The sequence below is a fragment of the Rutidosis leptorrhynchoides genome, chromosome 5 (assembly GCF_046630445.1).
Source record: "Rutidosis leptorrhynchoides isolate AG116_Rl617_1_P2 chromosome 5, CSIRO_AGI_Rlap_v1, whole genome shotgun sequence".
NCBI lineage: Eukaryota > Viridiplantae > Streptophyta > Magnoliopsida > Asterales > Asteraceae > Rutidosis > Rutidosis leptorrhynchoides.
In genome coordinates, this window is record NC_092337.1 from 208,119,440 (window position 1) to 208,127,704 (window position 8,265).

Consider the following 8,265-nt stretch of genomic DNA (forward strand, 5'->3'; position numbering starts at 1 on the left):
ATGTAAAAAGGTTGAACATAACTTACAATGATTAAAAATAGCGTAGCGTTACACGGACAGAATTTTGACTTACACCCTTACAACATTCGCTAACATACCCTTATCATTAGAATTAAAATTAAAATTAAAATTAAAATATAAATACAAATATATACTACGTATGAATGAGGAGAAGAAAAAGATGTGTTTTGTGTTACACCAAAGCTCGATTTTTATAGGCATGTGGGCTGGAACTGTGCACCATGCGATCTCATGGATTTATGCCTTCCAGGCCATACGATCGCATGGCCAGCTGGGGAGAGCCACATTTGGTTGTTTTCTTCTGCCGACGTTTATTTAAATATAATATAATATATATATTAATTTTAAGAATTAATTATATATTATATTATATTCATATGCATAGTTGACTTGTAATTTTTAGTCCGTTGCGTCGAGCGTTGAGAGTTGACTCTGGTCCCGGTTCCGGATTTTCGAACGTCCTTGCGAATAATTTAATATCTTGTACTTTCCGTTTTGAATCTTGTACTCTTGTAATTTTGAGACGTTTCTTATCAATAATTGGAACCTCATTGATTGTATTTTGTACTTTTGAGCTTTTTGGTAGTTTGCGTCTTCAATTCGTCGAATCTGTCTTTTGTCTTCACCTTTTATTATTTAAATGAATATCACTTGTAAATAGAACAGTTGCAACTAAAAGCTTGTCTTTCTTGAGGGATAATGCTATGAAATATATGTTCGTTTTTAGCATTATCAAATATTCCCACACTTGAGCTTTGCTTGTCCTCAAGCAATATAGTCTTGAAATACTAGAATCACTTCTTTATTCTTCACACTTTGTACATCAGTGATTTCTTTACGGCAGTATAAACAATGGTAGTAACGATGTGGTTTACAGTCTCACATGACTTATGAAAATTTAGATCCTTTAGGAAATTGAATCTTTATGAAAACATTTGATTTTTTTGAAAATTAAATCTACCTTTTACCCTAGATAAGTTTTCCGAAATAACCCTTCACCGGTGTTTGCAAAATATTTTTTTTTGTGGGTTTGGTGGGTTTCAGATTTGAAAATTTTAGCTCAAAACTTGCGGTTTTGTGTCACCCACTTGCTAACCTTGTATTGGGAAAGCAACACGTCCAGTTTACTTGCTCCGTATATTACCTTTTGATAAACTTCCGTCCGGTTGTAAAGGAAAGCGTTGAACAAGCAACTGTTAAGGCAATGTCCCCTGACATGCTTTTAATTATGGTCTATAACGTGTCGGACGCAATTACTATCCTTGGTAGGAGCAATAGTAAAGATCACCCTTATGATTTTTCAGTCTGGCACAAGGTCCTGTCTTCGACCATGCTATGCAACCACCGTTCTTACGGTTGACACCCGATTTGGTTCAGGAGACCTAATGAATTCCAGGTGAATTCCTAGGATTTTACGTTCAAAGGTAATGAACGCATTGAAAATAGGGTTTTCAGAAAACAAATCGGTTTTAATTTGATCAAAATATTTTCTCGTTCAAGCTCGAGTTTAGATATCATTGAATTCCATGAGTTTGTAATTCTCAATCTTTAAGGTCAATCTCTAGGATTGAGTAATATCAGTCTTAAAAGCTGATTTTTGATCTTTAAAGGAGATTATCCTTACTGGGGATATGATTTATTAGTCTTATCAAGCAAATTTGCACGGTGCCCCCCATTGTATGAGATAAATCCTTCTCATGGTTAGGATAAATCTGACCACTTGGCGACCCTGTTTGATGCTGAGGTCCGTGGATTTCCTGCTGATTTTAGAGATGACATTTCTAGATTTTTCATCAACCTACAGCTGGTCTGGACGACAACTTCATGACCTAAATCAAGAAGCGCGTGTCTTTTTCGGAAGACTTTACTTCCTTTTAATGATGGAATTGATTCATCGTGTAGATCCATCTTTTCTTTTCTTTCATCGGGTAAAACAGTTAATTCTCGTCCAAAACAAAAGTATTTTCAATTATTTGTACAAAAATATGTGATATATATTTTGAATAACTCGGTGAAAATTTCCCACACTTGGCTTTTATTTTCCTTTTTATTGTCCTCTATTCCATTTTAAATGAATTCTAACATTTTGGTTTGTTTCTCAATTTATGTCCTTTCCGAGGTAACAATAATTTCGGTGTTAACACCTAGTTTTATCGTTCATAAATATGTATAAACATGATTTTGAGTTCATTTAATTTAAAATTTTGAAAAATTTTACTATAATTTGGTAGTCAGTATATAAGACTAGGGCTGTTCATTATTATTAGAGAGCACTAGATTCTAATACAACTACTACTTTACTAGTATTTCTAATGGTAACCAAGTGTATAAAGTAAAAATTTTAAAATCCGAAAGAATTTAACCTCTTCCCACACTTAAGATCTTGCAATGCCCTCATTTGCAAGAAATCAGTAACAATTTAAATTATTGAGGGTGATTAGCGTAGAAAAATGATTAAATTTTACTAAAGTTTCCAAACATATTGGCGTTTGTTTGCTGAATGATAAATGGTGCATATCATTTGTTCATTCCGTCTGTTGTTACATCACATTTATTTGTCATCTTGTCGTCAAAATTAGTAGCTTTTGCTGAACTTAATGCCAGTCTTTGAAAATGCGCTGTTTTACCCTGTTTTGTACAATTTACAATATACATACATACGAATATAAACATGCATGGCAATTTGAAATGGGACTTAATATCCCAATTTCAAATCCTAAATGTGAAATATTAGTACACAATAATAATAAAAATGATAAAGATTACATAAGTATATTCAATAACATAAGTTTAAACATGAATAAGTAAAAAGATAAAAACATAAAAATCATATAAATAACCAAATGGAACCAAATCAGTCTGGATAGGGGTTCCAGTTCATCTCATCAGGTGGGTTCCATTGTTGGTTATAGGTGTTCTCATAGGCTTGGTTATAGTCATACCGGTTAAAGGGTGGTCGGATATCGGGCCTGTGTGGCGGAAAATGAGCAGGTCGAGTAGGTACATAGTTATTTGGTACCTGATATGATAGCTGGCTCATGATTTGGTGCTGATGAACTACCCAGCTATCGTGTTGGCGTCACCTATAATCCTCGTATACTCGCTCGGAGTTCCACTGCTCGTACATACTATGTCTGGCCGCGTTCGTCATTGCTTCCTCATCTATACGAACGTGGACGTCAAGAATAGCATCTCGAAAGACATCCCTAATGTCTTTCGCCTCCTCCATTTCCTCGTCTGAGCCTCTCTCTACCTGAGGATGAGATCCCTCATAGGGTACTACCTGGCTACGTCTACTTTTCAATACCTTAGCACCCACATAAACTTTCAATCCTAAGGGCTCAACATGTTCTCTACAAAGTTGTAATGGACCCCCTTGGTTCCTATCAACACCTAAATACTCTCCAATGAGAGTAACAAAAATACCTCCTCCTATTATACTCCCGTCCTGCATTCCCTCTACCATTTTAGATAAATAAAAAGCAACACAGTAAGGGATATTGACAAAGCTTCTAGGATCCCGAATACACTTTAGGTAGAATAAATCATGTAAGGTAATTTTTTCTTTATTATGACCTCTCTGTGTAATTGAGTTAGCCAAAAATCTATGAATAATACGAAGCTCGGCTCTGTTAATATGTGTATAGGAGTGTCCTCCTGCTCGTGTAAAAACATCAAAATGTGACATACGCCTCCAAATGGCATCAGCGTCAAAGTTACTATCTACCCTTTCACCATAATGAATCAAATTTGTACAATCGGGTAATAGCAACTCACCAGGAGTATATATCTGTAAGCCCCTGGCCATGTCCAGCATGGACATTCTGTACATCCTACCGCCAAGGATAAACCTAAGAAATCTTCTATCATCTATTCTAACTATATTTGTATCAAGTGATACAGTACTCATCAACTCAACACACCATTCCTTATATACAGGCCTACGAATGGTGAAAAGACGTTCCCAATCTGTAAAAGAAGAACTGCCATACCTTTGTACCAAAAGCTGTCTAACACGGTCAGCTAGATGGACCGTTTCCAAAGGGGCCCAATCGATTACCCTTGGCACCTCTACATTTTTGTTACCAATTTGAATTTGTTCCTTTGATATGTCTCGTAATCTCTCCATCTCCTATCAAATCTTAGATTAGGATGCAGAGTGTGCTCAGGAATCGTTAAGAATTCTACTGGCGGTCTCATTGGGAATACTATGAATTCATCAACAAACTATACCGAATCATAATAAGGTATGTGCTGATCAGGCTGTTGTTGTGGTTCTTGTTGTGGTTCTTGTTCGTGTTGCATTTCTGGTTCTGGTTCTGGTGCTGGTGCTGGTCGTCTAGATGATGATGCTCCTGAACCTCCAGTATCGGCTTTCTGCAAAACACATTAAACACAAAATTTGTGCATCCAAATATGCATTAGTGTTAGCAAAATAACAACTTAAAACAATCACTATAACATGTTAAATCAAAATTAAACTTATACACATTTTCACAATTTTTCACAATTCTACACTTTTCAAATAAGCACATATGAAAATGTATACAAAGTTCATAAGCTTTTAACTCAAATAACATGTCAAAATAGTCATTACTAATAATTAAACAAGTCTCAAATGGCAATTACATCAAATTAATCAAGTTCATGAATTTTGGACTTAAAAAGTCCACTTTAATCTCCAAAAATCATGTTTAGGATCAATGTTTGGATCATTTAACTATCTAAACATGTTACACTACTCAATTTAGCAATAATTCATGACAAAAATCGGCCATAACCTGTTTATATCAAAAAGCCCCAAATTGCTCAAGAACACAAACCCTAGATTTCTAAAATTTTTGAAGTTTTTGGCTTCAAATCATGTTAAATAGCATCAATCTAGGTTATACATGCATAAAATACTAACAATTTAACACTAATTACACTAGAAATTAACAAAATTGCATTAGGTAAAAAATTGGTAATTATCACAAAAACTAGGAATTTATAGAGTTTAGGGGTGTAATTTTTACCATTTTGCTGAAGAATGAGAATCTAGGCATGATTAGAGCAAGAAAAATGACGAATTACGGTGGAAAATTGGCGAAATTTGGTGAAGATTTGAGAGAGTTTCGTGTTTGTGTGTGTGTTGTGTGGAGAAAACAGACCTGCTGTCTGTTTTGAGTCTGGCCTGCATTTGGTCCCCATGCGATCGCATGGGTTCCAAGTGCAAACCCCATGCGATCGCATGGGGTGCCGGCTACAGTGATTTGGCTTTTTTTTTTTTTTAAGGTTATACTTTATAAAACATAAAATTAATAAAATTTTAAAAATTTGTTTCTTTTTAGGATGAGGGCGTTTCGGATCGATGTCCTAGTCTGTCCCTCGACAAAATTTTTAAAATTTGTCAAATCAAAGCGCGGTTTTAAATGTAAAGAGATTTGGATTTTTTTAATGTTTTTGGCATACTTTAATTCAATAAGATTAAAAATAATGATAATAAAAGTTCTCGTCCCTCCCTTGGGTAAAGCAATTTCGGTTCAACGACCTAGTCTTCAACTCACGACGAATTTTAAAAAACATATTTTTAACTTAGCGAAATAAAGTAAATTTTTGTTTTTAAATTCACACCAATCTTAAATTTAAAATATGCATAAAATTAAAAATTCACATTTTTTTAAAAATTAAAAATTCACACCGAACTTATATTATATTTTTATTTTTATACATACAAACTTAAAAATATCAATTGTTCAAATATTTACAATTAATTTAAAAAGTTTACAATATTAATTTAAGATTTATATATTAATTTTAAAACATGGTAAAAATAAAATTAAAAATCTTTTTGGCTTTTATCTCACTTTAATCAATCAAATATTATCAAAAATATACGCCCCTCTTTTCGGTAAAGTAATTTCGGTTCCATGACCTAATTTATCTCATGACGAATTTTTGAAATATTTTGGGTTGATTGATTAAAGATATTTATACCTTAAGAATAAACGTTAAATTTCGCAGTGATGTAATAAATTTTTGTTTGATATCAATAATTTCGGTCGCCAAAGCTAATTTTATTCAATACCAATTTAATACTTTATAGCGAACAATTTAGCGTTTATTATCAAAAGGTTAAAAATAAAAATAAAAAATAAAAACTGTACAGACTTACCTGTGAGATAGTATTCTTAGTTATATGATCTATCCCATTCATAAGATAGTCGGTTTAATTGATTTTCCATGGCTACATAGGGGTAACCTCGAGCATTCAGTGTTTTTTCTTCTAAACATATGAACGGTCCGTCTCTGCATAAAGTAACAAATTCGGTGTTTGAATAGGTTTGATTATTTGAACATTTACCTCCATGTGACCATTTTCCGCATTTGTGACATCTTTCAAGGTGTCGTGCTCTTCTTTTCGCTGCGGATTTTGATTTTACTTTACCAAATTGTAACTTATTATATTCGCATCTGGATTCTTTTCTTACTCCGTCCAATCTTTCTCTGATTATTGATACTAGATCACTCGGAAGTGTGTCATTATTACGTTTAGTGATCAAAGCGTGTAGCATTAGACCATGGTTTAGTTCACAGGCAGTCTTCATTTCGTAAAAACCTAAAAAAATAAAAATTCAGAATGAGGGGAGAAGACTAGTTCTTTAGGGTCTGCTAGGGAAAGACCATTCGGGTTCCATTTTCGAGAACTACACGAAAACAGAAAATCTAACTCTAACAGAAATACATATTATCCTTTAAAGACTTGATTCTCCCCACACTTAGTTAGCTGTGGTATCGAAATTGTGATTAACTTCATTGTCGATTTCCATTGGAATATCTATGTAGTGTTTAACTCTGTGACCATTAACTTTAAATTCAATCCCATTTGAATTTATTAACTCTACTGTTCCATATGGGAAAAATCTTTTGACTATGAATGGTCCAGACCATCTTGATTTCAATTTTCCAGGAAATAGCTTGAATCGTGAATTGAAAAGAAGAACTCTGTCTCCTTCTTTAAATTCTTTTGAACTTCTGATTCTTTTATCATGCCATTTCTTCGTTCTTTCCTTATAGATTAACAAATTTTTGTATGCTTCATGTCTTAATTCTTCTAATTCGTTTAATTGACTTAACCGTAGACGTCCAGCTTCATGTAAATCAAGATTACATGTCTTCAAAGCCCAAAATGCTTTGTGTTCAATTTCTACTGGAAGATGACATGCTTTTCCGTAGACGAGTTTAAAAGGTGTGGTTCCAATTGGAGTTTTGTAGGCTGTTCTAAAATCCCAGAGTGCATCCTCCAATTTATTGGACCATTCCTTCGGATTTGATCCTACGGTTTTTTCTAGAATACGTTTTAAAGCTCGGTTGGTATTTTCAACTTGTCCACTTGTTTGTGGATGATATGCGGTGGAGATTTTATGAGTTACTCCATATCTTTTGAGAACTTTCTCAAGTTGATTATTACAGAAATGAGTACCCCGATCACTTATTAAAGCTTTCGGTGTTCCAAACCTTGCAAAAAGACGTTTTAAAAAGTTGACTACAACTCGTGCATCGTTAGTTGGGAAAGCTTGTGCTTCCGCCCATTTAGATACATAATCAATGGCTACGAGAATATAGAGATTATTATGAGATTTTGGAAATGGACCCATAAAGTCAATGCCCCAAATGTCAAATACTTCACATACTTGAATGACATTTTGTGGCATTTCATCACGTTGACTTATTTTTTCGACCCTTTGACAAGCATCACAGGATTTGCAAAGAAGGTGTGCATCTTTGTAAATTGTAGGCCAATAGAATCCAGCATCATAAACTTTTCGTGCTGTTAGTTGAGGCCCATAATGCCCTCCTGTTGGTCCTGTGTGACAATGGTTTAAAATTTTACTAGCTTCATCTCCGAATACACATCGGCGTATTATTCCATCTGGACAACTTTTAAACAGATGTGGATCTTCCCAGAAATAGTGTTTTATATCACTAAAGAATTTCTTTCGTTTTTGGTACGATAATCCTTTTTCAAGGAATCCACATACTAAGTAGTGTGCATAGTCTGCAAACCATGGAATTTCATTATAATCTATCTTCAACAGATATTCATCAGGAAAGTTGTCTTGTATGGCTGATTCATTTAGAACTTCTGATTCGGGATTTTCAAGACGAGAAAGATGATCAGCGGCGAGATTTTATGCTCCTTTTTTATCTCGGATTTCAATATCAAACTCTTGTAAGAGTAAGATCCAACGAATTAATCTTGGT